This window comes from Pipistrellus hanaki, assembly GCF_964339955.1.
Source record: "Pipistrellus hanaki genome assembly, chromosome: 2".
Lineage (NCBI taxonomy): Eukaryota > Metazoa > Chordata > Mammalia > Chiroptera > Vespertilionidae > Pipistrellus > Pipistrellus hanaki.
Genome location: NC_140504.1, coordinates 126,888,908 through 126,903,945, shown reverse-complemented (window position 1 = coordinate 126,903,945; position 15,038 = coordinate 126,888,908). Strand labels below are relative to the sequence as shown.

General features: G+C 36.0%; 1 long non-coding RNA gene across 1 annotated transcript in view; it reads left to right on the top strand.

The window, feature by feature from the left end:
- LOC311616863 overlaps positions 1–15,038 on the top strand; it is a 569,237-nt gene that overhangs the window by 343,508 nt on the left and 210,691 nt on the right. The gene's annotated exons all lie outside the window — the stretch shown is intronic.

Genomic DNA, 15,038 nt, shown 5'->3' with positions numbered 1-15,038 from the left:
ACACCATAACAAAAGAGTTCTGCTGTTCCTTCATGATGTGTTCAGCTTTAAAAAACTATTGAGCACTTACTATGTGCTTGAAAGTGACTATCATATACATAGAAAAACCTGAGACATTTTCTAGGCTAGGGTTTGGCAAAGTATAGCTCACTGACCAGAATCTGGCCCCCTCTCTATGTTTATAAATAAAGTTTTATTGGAACACAGCTGCACACGGTTTTTTTGCATACTGTCTGGGGCTGCTTTCACAGAAGAGCTGAGTAGCTGCCACAGAGACCATATGGCCTGCAAAGCCCAAAATATTTACTATCTGGCATTTTACAGAAAAAGTTTGCCAACCTCTGCTCCAGGCTACTCACCACATCTAAAAATTCTGGTTGCAATAAACCTCCTTCCCTGAAGAGTTGCAGTGAAGTATACTTCACCAACTTTTGTGCAATACAGTCCCAGATATCAAATTACACTCCCTGAAAATAAACGTGGGGAAGAAAAAATACTTTTAAACATACACTGAATTGAATACATTTTGAGTTCCCAGAATTAACTGGTACCAAATATGACATACAGGCCTGGAGAACCACCCTTAGTGTCCTCCTTGGGAGATGGTCAGAATCCGCAGCTGTTAATGAAAACCCAAGTGCAGACAATATGACTCCTTAACAAAGAAGAAAGGTTTATTTTTTTATCTCCTCTGTTCTTTCCCCAGGTGCAGCTTACTTCTCAAACAATAATCTGCTTTCAAGAAACTCTAGCATAAAACTAGAAGCGAAAAATAAACATAAGCCCATTTCTAAATATGAATGTAAAGCTGAAATTAGGTCCCTGGTCTTATTTTTTTCTATTGTACATTGGTTTATGGTGACTCACAGGTAAGCTTCTAACCTACCAGCCCCATTTCCATTGTGCACTAGAGGCTTTCCCCGGCTCTGTCAGGTATTAGAGGAATCAGCACCATAGTCACTATTGTACAGTGGAGTAGAATAGCACAGACTGTTAAATCCAACAGCTACGTGTGTGAGTTTGTTTTGCCACTTATGTACACAATAGAGAATGCATTCATAATCTCTGAACTGGATGCAGAATGCCAACTCTTATTTTCTAATTGGACAGCTGAGTGAGGTACCACGTGAAAGCATCTAATATCATCGCAGGCACAGAGCTGTTTTTCTTTTTTCTTTTTTTAGGTGCATTTTTATGTTTCTTTTTAAATTTTCTTTATTGATTAAGTTATTACATATGTGTCCTTATCCCCCATTACCCCCCTTCCTCCCCCACTCATGCCCTCACCCTCCTATTGTCTGTGTCCATTGGTTAGGCTTATATGCATGCATACAAGTCCTTTGGTTGATCTCTCTCCCTTACTAACCCCCAGCCTTACCTCCCCTCCCTTCCTTCTGAGGTTTGACGGTCTGGTTAATGTTTCTCTGTCTCTGGGTCTGTTTTTGTTCATCAGTTTATGTTGTTCATTATATGCGGCATTCTTTCCTCCTCCCTTCATCCTCTATACCTGAGAAGATGACAAGCACACCCTAGTCTGAACAAGAGAATCATCACCTCCTACAATTTTAAGTCTTTCCTGTGTTAAAAGAAAAACAAAAGTTAAAAGTTGAGAGATACAAAGAGATTTAATTGTGTCCAGGGACATCCTCCTCTCCCCATTACCTCAACTCCCAACCCCAAGATTAAAGATGAGAATAGGTTTCTATTTGTAAATGAACAGAATGCTGCAGGCATCAATCAGTAGTAACCACTAATGGAAACTTGGCCACTAGTACCCTCTCTGGGGCTGTCTGACACATTTGGATCTAATTGGCAGTCTGCTTCAGAGCAGCCAAAAAATATAGTGTCATACACATTCTAGATCAAAGTGAAGGCAAACTTGCTGGCAGCCCTGGGCTTTGATTCCCAAAATTAAACAGGCAGGTCTGTGGGTTTTGTTTGGAAACAGGTAAGTACTCACTAGCTTATTTGGAGGAAGCCTCTATAAGACCCTGATTTACCTAGTTTGGACCCTAAATATGGAGGAATAAGAAAGGCTTTCAGGCTAGCTAGCATCTTGGGTGGTCAGAAGGAAAGACCAATTTATTTTAATCCTTCCTCCAAACATGATGAAAATGAATTCATATTCTCTTCTGGGCTTTGATGTAATGAGTGACTTAGGCTTTTCAGTAAAAGATGTGCCCGAGCCCTAGGCTCAGAAATGTCAACTATACCTAAAACCACTCTTACATCCATTACTTGCAAGAGAAAACAAGCTTTTTTCTTTTAATAAAAACCAACAAAAAGATGCTCTTTTCTAAGTCCAACACTAACCACCAGAATTTAAATGATCCATGTTCCATTGAACACTGTTCATCTTTTTAGTGTCACAAACCCCTGAAAATGATAGAAACGTCTTTCCAAAAAAATACATGCACAACACAATTTTGCAGACAATTTCAATGTTGACAAACTTCCTGAGGACCTCCTCCCAGGGAACCCGTTGGGCTCTATACTTCCTAGGTTAAAGAGTCTTGAATTAAATCTATTAAATGGAAGTACAAATCATTTACTAAGTGATGGTTTACTTCTATGGATTCATCTTTATTTATATCTCTTTATTTATATTCATATTATTTATATTTATATTTATACCAGTCATAGCGAATTGCCCATCCTACAGGGACCTCCAGCTCACCAGACAAAGATTACCATAGTCATCTCATATCTTCTAAATCTCTGAACCCCTTGGAATTTCTGCTGTAGAGAACTAGAAGGTCCATGGTACAAATTCCTAATTAATCTTAATATGAAATGATAAGGAGATAATGGAAAGTATTCAGATATGGGACTTATTCATTCACTCAACAAATATTTAATGCACACTTATTATGTGAAAAACACCATTTCAAGGCAGCAGAGTTACCAAATGAACAAAACAGTTATGACATCTACCTTCACAGAGCTTACATCTAGGTTCAGAACCCAACATGTATTTACCATAGCAAATTATCTGAACTTTGTAAGACTCCCTTCTTTCATAAAACATTACTATATTTACACCATGTAAGTGGTGGCAAATACTGTTTTAAATAGTAATGCCAAAGCACCTCGTACATAGTGAGCATTCAAATACTATCCATTGTAATTTTTATCATCACACTACGGGAAAAATAAAAGTATGTGGCAAGTATTAATCCTTCAGATTATGTATCACTGCTGAAAGATCTTTCAATATCCCTCCTGCTACTGGATCCACACCTATTACCAGAGAATTCCATAAGCATTGGAGAGAATGCCTAAGAGAAAGTTTGGGCTCAGTTCTATGGTTCTGAACCCTCTCCTGCCATCCTCGGTTGGGTTACTGTTTCTTGAATGTGCTTTCATTATTAGCATTGGTCTTTGTTTAATTGCTCCTTAATTACAATTCTTTCAGCACCAATGCCACGCTGTTCCTTCTCTAAAGCTGCCATGTTTCCTCTTCTAAGACATCAATAGGTTAGCCCCTATATTTGTTAGAGAAAATCTCTTTAATCAAGTTGCCAGCTGCAGATTCTCCATCACTGATGTTAATAGAAGTAAGGACATTACAAAAATTAGAGCAGAAATAAATGAAATAGAGACTAAAAAGACAAGAGAAAATACAATATTAGTGAAATTGAACTATTTTTTAAAAAAAGATAAGAAAAATAGACAAATTTTTAGCTACACTTACCAAGAAACAAAGAGAGCGAGTATTAATAAATAGAATTAGAAATGAAAGCCAAAACATTACAACTGATATCACACAAATATAAGGGATTGTGAGAAACAACTATAAATAATTACACACCAAAAAATTGGACAACCTAGAAAAAAATGGACACATTTCTAGAAACATACAACTACTAAGACTGAATAATGAAGAAGTACAAAAATCTGAATCAGTAATCAAAACCTCCCAATTAGAGGAAGTCCAGGATCAGTTGGCTTCACTGGTGAATGCTACCAAACTTTTAAAGAAGAATTAATACAATCCTACTCAAACTCTTCCAAAAAAAAAAAAAATTAAAGAGGAGGAAAACTTGCCAACTCATATTATATGTCTAGAATTACCGAGGTACCAAAACCAGAAAAGAGGACACTATAAGAAAATAAAATTACAGCCAATATGATTGATGGACATAAATGTAAAAGTCTTTAAAAACATATTAGCAAACTGAATACAACAATACATTAAAAGGATCACACACCATGATCATGAGATTTATTCCAAGGGTACAAAGGTAGTTCAACATCCATAAATCAATCAAAATGATACACCACATTAACAAAATGAAGGACAAAAATCATATGACTATCTCAGAAAAATCATTTGACAAAATCCAACATAAATTCATAACACAACAAAGTGGGTAAGGAGAAAACATGCCTTAATATAATTAAGACCATATATGACATATCCATGTTTAGCATTATATTCAATGATTAAAAGCTAAAAGATTTTTCTTTAAGATCAGGAATAAGACAACACAATATTGGAAGTCCTAGCCAGAGCAATTGGGCAAAAAAAAAAAAAATGAAACAAAAGGTATCCAAGTTAGAAAGAAAAAAGTAAAACTATCTCTATTTGCAAGTGACTTATTATTTATTTTTTAAAACGCGGCCAACTCCATCAAAAGCTGTTACAAATAGTCAACATATTCCATAAAGTTGCAAGATACAAAATCAACATGCAGAAATCAGTTGTACTTTTATACACTAATGATTAACTATCTCAAAAAAGAAATAAACAACCCCAATCATAATATCATCAAAAGAATAAAATACCTAGGAACTAATTTAACCAAGGAGGTGAAAGATCTGTATACAAAAATCCATAAGACTTTAATAAAATAAATTGAAGAAGACAAATAAATGTCCATGATTATAAGAATTAATATTATTAAAATGTCCACTACTCAAAGCAACCTACAGAATCATGCAATCCCTTTTAAAATGCCAATAGCATTTTAAAGGAATATAAAGAAAAAAATTAAAATTTGTATGGAACCATAAGTCTCCAAATAGCCAAAGCAATCTTGAGAAAGAAAAACAAGGCTAGAGGCATTACACTTCCTGATCAAACTATATACAGCTTTAGTAATGAAAACAGTACACTGGCAGAAAAACAGACACATAGATCAATGGAACAGAATAGAGAGCCAAGAAATAAAACTATGCATAATATACACTTTTAAACTGTACAATTTACTCAGACAGTGTGGTCAGTGGTTAAGTGTCGATCAATGAACCAGGAGGTCACAATTCAACTCCTGATCAGGGCACATGCCCGGGTTGTGGGCTCAATCCCCAGTATAATTTTCTCTCATTGACATTTCTATCTTCTCTTCCTCTCCCTTCCTCTCTAAAATCAATAAGAATATATTTTTAAAAAATGAAATTAAATTATATAATTTTATTTGTCTATTATTTTATTTGTCTTTATTATATCTTAATAAAGCTGAAAAATAAATAAATAGATAGATAGATAGATAGATAGATAAATAAATAAATAAATAAAATTTGTACCCTTCAAAGAAAATACTTGTTGATGGACTATCTTCAATTATTTTCCCCCAAAATAATTTCTCAGTACATTATCAAAAATAGAGATTGTATGGGCTACGTGTGACACCAATGCAAAAATAAACCCGCCTAGAAATTTGTCAGATTTTTAAGGAAAAAGAAAATACACCTATCTAACCACATCCATTGAGTGAAAGTAAAAATCAATATGGTGATTGTTTTGTAGAAAAACTAACAATGACTACATTATATATTAAAATTATTTTTATTCTATCAGTTATACTAAAAGGAAAAGTCATAGTTTTAAATGCTTTTATAACTAAACAAAAAAGAATAAAAATCAGTGAAGCATTCAACCCAAGAACTAAAAAGGAAAAATTTTAAAATACTAAGAAAAGCAGAAGAAAAAGTTAATATTTTTTTAAATGAATGAATTAGAAAGAAAGCAAAATGAGATTATTAAATCCAAGAGCTCACTCTTTGAAAAGACTAAAAAAACTGACAACTATATGGCTATTAAGAAAAACTGAGGGAAAACCAGGTAAAAGCATCATTCTGAGAATCAGAGATTGTTTTTAATTTTAAAAGACTTCTTTATACTCAATTCTTCACCCTCTCAATACAACAAAATATTAACAAAATCAATAGAGAAATATTTGCATATACCAATATTTATAGAAGAACTTAGGAAAATCTCCAAGCGCTTCTTCAAGTTTCACTTTTCCTCCCCAAGGATCAAGTGACCAGCATGCAAGTGCTATAATGTGTGCTGAGCTCTCCTTCCACTATTTGTTACAAGGAGGGTCTTATTGGTTTCTGATCATTACATGCAGCTATTCCTTTTTGTCTCCTAAAATAATGGGTACTGATTAACAGGAGGCCAAATTGCCCAGAATTCTGTATTTCTCCTCTCTCGTCTCTGCTCTCTGTATTCAGCTGTATTAAGCAGGCCTCCAACAAGTATTGTGTCAGACTTACAAAGAGCAAATGGTTTCCATGGGCAAAGGGCAGAATGGGCTAATCATCAGTTATTAAATAGAGTCACTGAGTTAAGTGGTATCACTACAAGCTTTCGTTCTTCATATACAAAATGGAAGTATATAACGTAGGATTACATCAGTTTATCTTATTAATATTAAAAGACAGAGTGGCAGCTAAGGAAGGGGAAAGACACACCTCGTTTTGCTATCAAAGGGAATTCCTTTCCAAGCAAATGAAAACAACATGGTCAATTAACTTCCTCAAGGCACTTTCAGAATTCAGCTCCTTTTCCGGTCTTTGTTAAGTTGGTTGTGTACTTCAGTGCTCCTGACTCTCTCATCCCAAAAAAGAAGGTTATTGGGTCAAATGCCACTTCTTAAACACTAATGAATTCCGGGGCCCTCTATTTTCGTAAGAATTAACTAAAGTTATAAAACCAAGTAGAAATACATCTCCCATACAATTTTTCTGCATTCAATCTGCTTCTTTCATCATGCCCTATGAGTAATTGTGTTTATTCTCTGCTTTGTTCCAAAAATGTTCTAAGGGTAAGTCCTATAAGTAAGCCTCGTAGTAACAAAATCCTTTCTAAGCTGGCTTTGGGTAGACACTGATCTCAATATGTTTAAGTAAGAAAATGATTGTATAATGGAATACTTTTAGAAAGCATTTATTCTATAACCACCAAAATGTTATCAAACTATATACATGTATGTATGTGTGTATGTATGTATTCTTTCTCATTTGCTTTTGCACTCCTCACTATCCCCTGACCCACCTCTCACCCCACCTTTCTCTGCAGACAGTACTCTGGACCAGGCCTTCATTAAATAATTCACTAGTCCCCTAACTGGTCATACTACTTCAAGCTTTCTCCCTTACTGTTCAACCAACACACTGCCGTCAGACTAACCTCCTAACATGTGTCTTTGCACATATCACCCCTCAGACTCAGAAGCTTAAATGGCTCCCTCCCAGCTCCTGAGCCTGGCAGTCAAGGGTCTCTTTCCTCAACCTTTCTTGGATCTCCTGTGCCCTGAAGGACTTGGTTTCAGCTCAATTTGGCTATTCCTCAATCTCCAAGCTACCTTGCTCTCATCATGCCCCATCTCAGTAATGCCTTTGTCTTCTTTGTAATCCCAGTCCTAATTATCTTTCAAAGCCCTGATTCAGTTACCATCTCTGTAAACCCCTGACCAAAAAGTTCTAGCCATGTCTACCTTCCTCCACATCCCACATCCTGGCATGGACCAGGCAGGAACCTTATATGGCTAGTCATCTTGCTATAACCCGGTGTGTTCTTTTTTCTAAACCCAACTAAGCCACTCACTTTAGGCAATTCATTGCCACACATTTGTTTATACAAAGAGGGCACTGAATATGTACTTCGTAATGAGACTGAAAACCTAATAGACTTGCCTTCCTCAGTATGTGCAACTATAAGCCCATGCTTTTTAAACAGGCTTAGGTGCACCCCAGGGATCCACTATAGGTACTAGAGGAAATAAAATGAATATTAAGAAGCTAAATTTATTTATGTAATTTACAATGTTATCTTTAAAATGAAATGCCCTATAGACTGTGAATGAGTAATATGAAAGGAATACAATCACTTCTGTTTTTTTTCATCATTTCCATATTATGATGCAATCAACATAGTTTTTTTTATTTACTTATTTATTTACTTATTTATCTTCTGAAAGTTTTTATATTTCAGCTTTATTGAGGTATAATTGACAAATAAAATTGTACGATTTTATTTTTTTAATTGATAGATTTGAATCTATAGATTGCTTTGAGTAGTATGGACCTTTTAATGATGTTGATTCTGTCAATCCATGAACATGGTATATTCTTCCACTTGTGTATATCTTCCCTGTCTCTTTTTTCAACATCCTGTAGTTTTCTGAGTACAGGTCTTTAGATGAGTGGATTAAAAACTGTGGTACATCTATACAATGGAATACTATGCAGCTGTAAAAAAGAAAGAACTCAACATTTGCAACAGCTGTTGGATGAACCTGGAGAGCATTATACTAAATAAAATAAATCAGTCAGAAAAAGATAACTATTACATAATCTCTCTCATATGTGGAATCTAATAAACAATATAAACTGATGAACAAAAAATTTTTATATCCAGAGACATAAAAGCACGGAATAGACTTTTATATCCAGAGACATAAAAGCACGGAATAGACTGTCAAATCTCAGAGGGAAGGCAAGGGAGGATAGAGGTGGGAAGTGATCAAAGAATTCATATGCATATATGCACAACCCATGGAAATAGATAATAGGGTGGTGAAGGTCTGAGATCGGGGGCTGGAAGAGGTGTAGTAGAGGTCAATGGGGCAAGGGGGACATATGTAATACTTTCAACAGTAAATATTTTTTAAAATGTTTAATGGATAATAGAAATTAAGACTGAATTTTTTTTCCAAGTCTTTGTTTTACTTCCTTGGTTATGATATATTTGTGACATTAGATAAGGAATACTAAAAGTGAATTTTAGTATGGCCACTCAAAATTTTTTAAATTTATTTTATTGACTTTTTACAGAGAGAAAGGAGAGAGGGATAGAGAGTTAGAAACATCGATGAGAGAGAGACCGATCAGCTGCCTCCTGCACACCCCCTTCTGGGAATGCACCCACAACCAAGGTACATGCCTTTGACCAGAATCAAAGCCGGTACCTTTCAGTCCACAGGCCAACACTCTATCCACTGAGCCAAACCGGTTTCAGCAGCCACTCAAAATTAAATGCTTCTTCTCTCAAATGTTAACAGCCCTAAATGGAAACATTTTGTCACAAGTGGAAGCAATTGTCTGTAAGTACAATTTATTGTAGGTTTCAAGTAATACATGGAAAAGTAAACACATTTTAGTTCGAAAGTCAAAAATTTTTTAATATTTAACCTTTAGTTTTTATTTTGCTGTTTTGAAATCCAATAATTTTGTGTTCTACTTTTGAAAATAAAATTTATTAAGTCTGATACTTTCTTTCTACCTAAGTAGATGTGCCTATCCATACACTCAACTATTCACACACACAGTTATACATGCAATCCTCAACAACAGGCAGCAACTGGTTAATCAAATCAATTGCTTTATTGGTCAACTTGAGTGTGTCTATGAATACATATATATATATATATATATTATTTATATATATATATATATATATATATATATATATTCCTTATACCATCTATTAACACATATGTGTATTATCTTAATTATTACGTTAACTTTGTTTCAACTCACAGAACATGTAATGTGTACCAGAAAAATTAATCAAGAACAAGTAACTGAATGTTATAAAGACTCCTTAGACTGACACATTCAGAATAGTTCATTGTGTGCTTCAAATAGGATGCTGAGGTTCTGATGTTTTTAATATAACTACTAGAGGACATGTCCCTGGAAATTCTCCAAGCAACTTTTGTTGTAAATTTTTTTCAACCATCAAGAACTATAAATAAAACATGAAGTTCAACTATTGTTCTTGGAATTGATTTAAGTAAACCGGTAATATATTTCACATGTTTCTGGAGTTATCCATAATTTAGCAAATGGAAGCTCCTTCTGGCAATTACAAATTTCTCACCTAATAATAATTTCCCTTGTGCTAACTATTCTTATGGACTGGGTCACATTGTGGGTGCTGGTTATCTTTGCCATCTTACACAAAAAGTTAGATTTGCATTGGTCCCTGAAAAAAAATCACTTCAAATTTTCTGGATGAGAAAACTGAGACAGAGATAAATTGTCCAAAGCCACGAGGGACTCAGAGAGTTCTCACACTACCTCTGGTCTTCCATTTCTAGTCAGAGGAATGGCCATTCTAGTCCCAAACCTCTAACGCATAGGTGAGAGACCGGTCTGTATTCCTGCACTGGGGCAGGAATGGGGAGAAGGTGATGACCTTGACTTTTGGTGCAGGTCCCTTATAACAGGCAGCAACTGGTTCACTCAAACCCATTGCTTTATAGGTCTGACATAAGTGGAAACACCACCCTGTACTTTATTTTTATTTAGTTATTTTTAAATGTATTTTTGTATTGATTTCAGAGAGGAAGAAAGAAATAGAAAGATCAATGATAAGAGAAAACGATTGATTGGCTGCCCCCTGCACGCCCCACACTGTGGATGGAGCCCACAACTGGGCATGTGCCCTGACTGGGAATTGAACTGTGACTTCCTGGTTCATAGATCCACGCTCAACCACTGAGCCATGCTGGCTGGGCCACCTTGTACTTTAAAAAAGCTATTGAAAGGAGTTGTCCTTCCTGAAATCACCATGAGATTCAATCTGATTCTTAATCTTCTGAAAGTTTGTTTTAAAAAAAAAAAAAAGATCAGCACTTTATAAAGTATATAATCATCCAATCACTTGTACATGTGAAATTAGTGTTGTATGTCAACTATAATTGAAAAATAAATTTTAAAAAACATTAGAACATTTTTAAATTTTAAAAAATGAAATCAGGCTTTCTTCTAAGTCCATTTGGGAAAATCTGTTTCCTATGAAGACCAAGCAGATCTCCCATGAATGCCAGCCAGAAGCAGGGTTGCTGCTAACACCTTGGCCATGCCAGGTTCAACTGCAACTTTATATCAAAGGTTCCCTTGTAGGAAGCTCAATATTGCTCTTCCTTCTTCCCTGAGTTTGTGATTTCTTCTACATGATACTAACATGTCTGCAAACTGTTAGTTTCATGGGGCAAGGAAACAGAACAGCAAAAAGTTTAATTTCCTGTTGAAATGACAAACATAAAAATGTTCTTATTAGCCACTTTGAATTTAAAATAATAGAGGTCAGAGAAATGTGGCAGAAGAGGAAGTCAAAGATATCTTAAGTATGAGAAGTACTTGACATAGCTTACAGATGAAGGGGGCCACAGAGAGAGTGGAAGAAGGAATTAAATTCTGCCCACAACCAGTGAGCTTGGATGAGAACCTGAGCCCAAATGAGAATATACCTGGCCAACCCCTGGATCTTTAGCCCAGGGAGACCCTGAGCAGAGAGCCCAGCCAAATTATGCCAAACTTCTGATCTGTAGAAGCTGAAGCTAATGTAAATGTTTTGTTTTAAGCCACTTCAAAAATTTTTAAAACAATGCTCAGAGGTCCTGGCTGGCTGATGCATCACATAGGTTCAAATTTTAGCTTTGCCGCCAACCCACTGCATGACCCGATGCCATGTCACCTCCCCTGAATGTTATCTCCCATCGTAAAATGGGGAAAGGGCACATTAACGTCTACTCTCTAGAGTAATATGAAGAGCAGAATGAAATGTGAAAGTAAATGGCATCTTGTAAATGCAAGTTTTATGTAAACCTCTGCCTCCCTCCAAATACTGTGTTGATATGAATTCTGCACTATTCTCTCCATTTCTCCTCCATTTTAATTGAGCAGAAAATTAGCTAAATGTGTATTTGTGAAATACTTCTACATGAAAAAAGCAACATAAATTTAGAAAGATAACTTACTTATTGAGGTCATTCCTGCCTCAACGCACTTTTACTAGTTTGAAATCTATTAGCCTCCTCATCTCCTTTGGGATTGGTGTCGGGCTGAAAACTCAGCACCCACACTCACAGCCATTGCATGCACAGCACAATACCTTACAGCAGTGGTCGGCAAACTGTGGCTCGAGAGCCACATGCGGCTCTTTGGCCCCTTGAGTGCGGCTCTTCCACAAAATACCACGTGCAGGCGCGCACATACAGTGCGATTGAAACTTTGTGGCCTATGCGCAGAAGTCGGTTTTCGGCTCTCAAAAGAAATTTGATATTTGGTTCTGTTGACTAATGAGTTTGCCGACCACTGCCCTACAGTACTGCAATGGCTCCCTCTCCTCCCACCTCCTAACAAACAACACTTACAAGTACTTTGACATTTATGATCTCATCCACTACGCCTAAGCCAGAGCTAAGATGGATGAAATGATTCTATATGGATAAATGGTTGGCCCTGGATCACACAACAGTCAAGAGCAAAGACAGGCCTGAAACTGAAATCATCTTATTGCAAGCTGGGTGTCTGTCACGCCTACCCGACCCCACCTGGATTAACAGAGGGCAGAGAGAACAGGAGACGCTGCCTACTTGTTCTGTACCCAGGACACCAGATTTGCCAACCGTCTCCCAACACTCTGTTCACGTGCCCTTGTGGTGCCAAAGTCCCAGGGCCCGGCTAGAATTCAGGACACATGAAGCAGGGTGGTGTGTGGATTCTGGACTTGTTTGCTTCCAGTTAAACAAACTGACTTAGATACAAAAAATAAGTCCAGCTTGATCAATCATCAGAAGTCTCACAACTCATCTCAAGAAAACCTTCATGTTCATTTTATATGAATGTGTTCAATAGCATGAAAGTTAATTACCCATCCACTCCTCCAAAAGGGACATATATCCTTGAATCATGCCAGGTCACTAAGGAACTACAAAATAAAATGGCTACTAGAATTAATTTCCTTCTCATAAAGCCTAAATTCTAGTTTTAATACACAAAACAGGAAAACTGATAAACTTGTAATGATAAACTGAAAAACATAAAAGCAGAAAATGGAACTCAAAGTACAACCTCCTTTTGCGAATCAGAATTTCATTAGAGCTTCATTTCTTGCTACTGAAACTGTCAGTTGGTTGATGTGATGATAGGTCAGAAATACACTTTAGAGTACAAGCTGGTAACATTAATAGGAGACTTTGGATCTGCATTAACAATTGCTGCATTGTGAACATTAAAGGAACCTGTGAGAATGTACTTTGCATTTGTGTGGAAGAGGCAAACATTTTGGCAATTGAAGTAGAATTCTAATTTCAATATTGGCAAGTCAGATACACACCACGTAGTCAGTTAATGAATCACCTTCCCTCTCCTGCCCTTCTCCAGCTGAACCCCAGGGAGTGACTGGGCTTGATCTCAGGGGGTGGTCATCTGCCCTAGGCATTTTGTCGGATACATCAAAACATAAAGTGACTATTCGAAATAATAAATTATTCTCTTACATGTATCTCCACTGATGCAAATAATTGAGAGGGAAGTACATTCTCTTGGGATTCATAGATAAGCGAGTGAAGACCAGCTCAGAATTACTGATGAATGAAAGAGCATTACAGTCCTGTCAAGGAGTCTGGCATTCTTTTTCTGGCTGCCACTCATCATAGTGTGACCCTTGGCAAGACATGAACACAAAACCATTGCTTTCTCTGTGAAATGGGCCTGCTCCATTTATCTCAGAGGATTGTTCATTGCTATTAAATTATTTAAAGACAATTTTTTTCATAATGTAAATTTGTAAACTAGCTTTAGGGTCTAAAAAAAAACAACTCTTAAATCTATTATCTAATAAGTAGAAATAACAGAATGACAGAAAATCCTAATTATAATTTTTCAAATTCATAATTTGCATTGCAATGAGTCTGCTGGTTAGATGTTGATTAAAATCACTGCTGTATAAAGTGATTCAGTCAATAATTCTTTGGGAATGCAAAATTCAAGTTTAGAAAACAATAAGCACACTTTAAAAATGAAATAATGTTGACATTCTAGGAGGTGACTAAGCAAATTAAGAAATGATAACCCAAAATGTTTTCAAGTGGTATTACTGATTTCCTCAAAACTAATGGATTAGAAAATAGAATTTAAATTTATAAGTCGATTATAAACCTTTGTATTCAGGTATATTACAAGCATAGAATATTCAACAAAAAAGGCATTGAGGCCAGTATACAAATGTGAGCTGTCAGTTTTATAAGAACACAAGTTCTACTTGTTCACCAACTCCTGGCACTCAACTTTTGGGGATCCTGCCTTGAATACTAATCAAAGGGAAATAACCTTAAATTAACACTCTAATGTAAATCCTTTTTAAAAAAAATCATAACAAGGAAACACATTCCTCTAATAAACTGGTGGGAGATTAGAATTGACTGTAGAGAGCATGTAGTTCCACCCTTGTTTTACAGAACTAATGACTTTGATGCCTGGCAGCACTTTTTACTAGAATGATCAAAGACCTCAATTATTGCTTATTTCTCTGGATAATGATTAATGCTTGTGCACTGGCAGTGTGGAATATCACACATACTAGAACAACAAGTCTGCAGCAAGTGAAGGTGTTACATTTGCTCCCATTTCTCCTAAGAAACAGGCTGCAAGAGTCACTTCCGTAAGTGGCATTGCAGAGCCTAGGATTTAATAGTGATGTGGCTGGCATTTTAGATGATAAAATTAAACATGTCTAAAAACATGCAGCACAACAAGAGTTAACACACTTGATTTCCTGCTCCACATTTATTGGGGCTAGAGAGACTAAAACAGCTATTTTCCTCTCAAGTTATTGGGAAAATATAATATGACAGCAATTTCTTAAATACATAACAAAACTTTCTGGGTTATGAATCAACATGAGATGCAATAGCCTATAGATATCAATTGTGATACTGTTTTAAAATATCATTTATCTAAGGCGTTCTGAAATTGTCTCTGAAGCTACACATATATACATGATTCTATACACA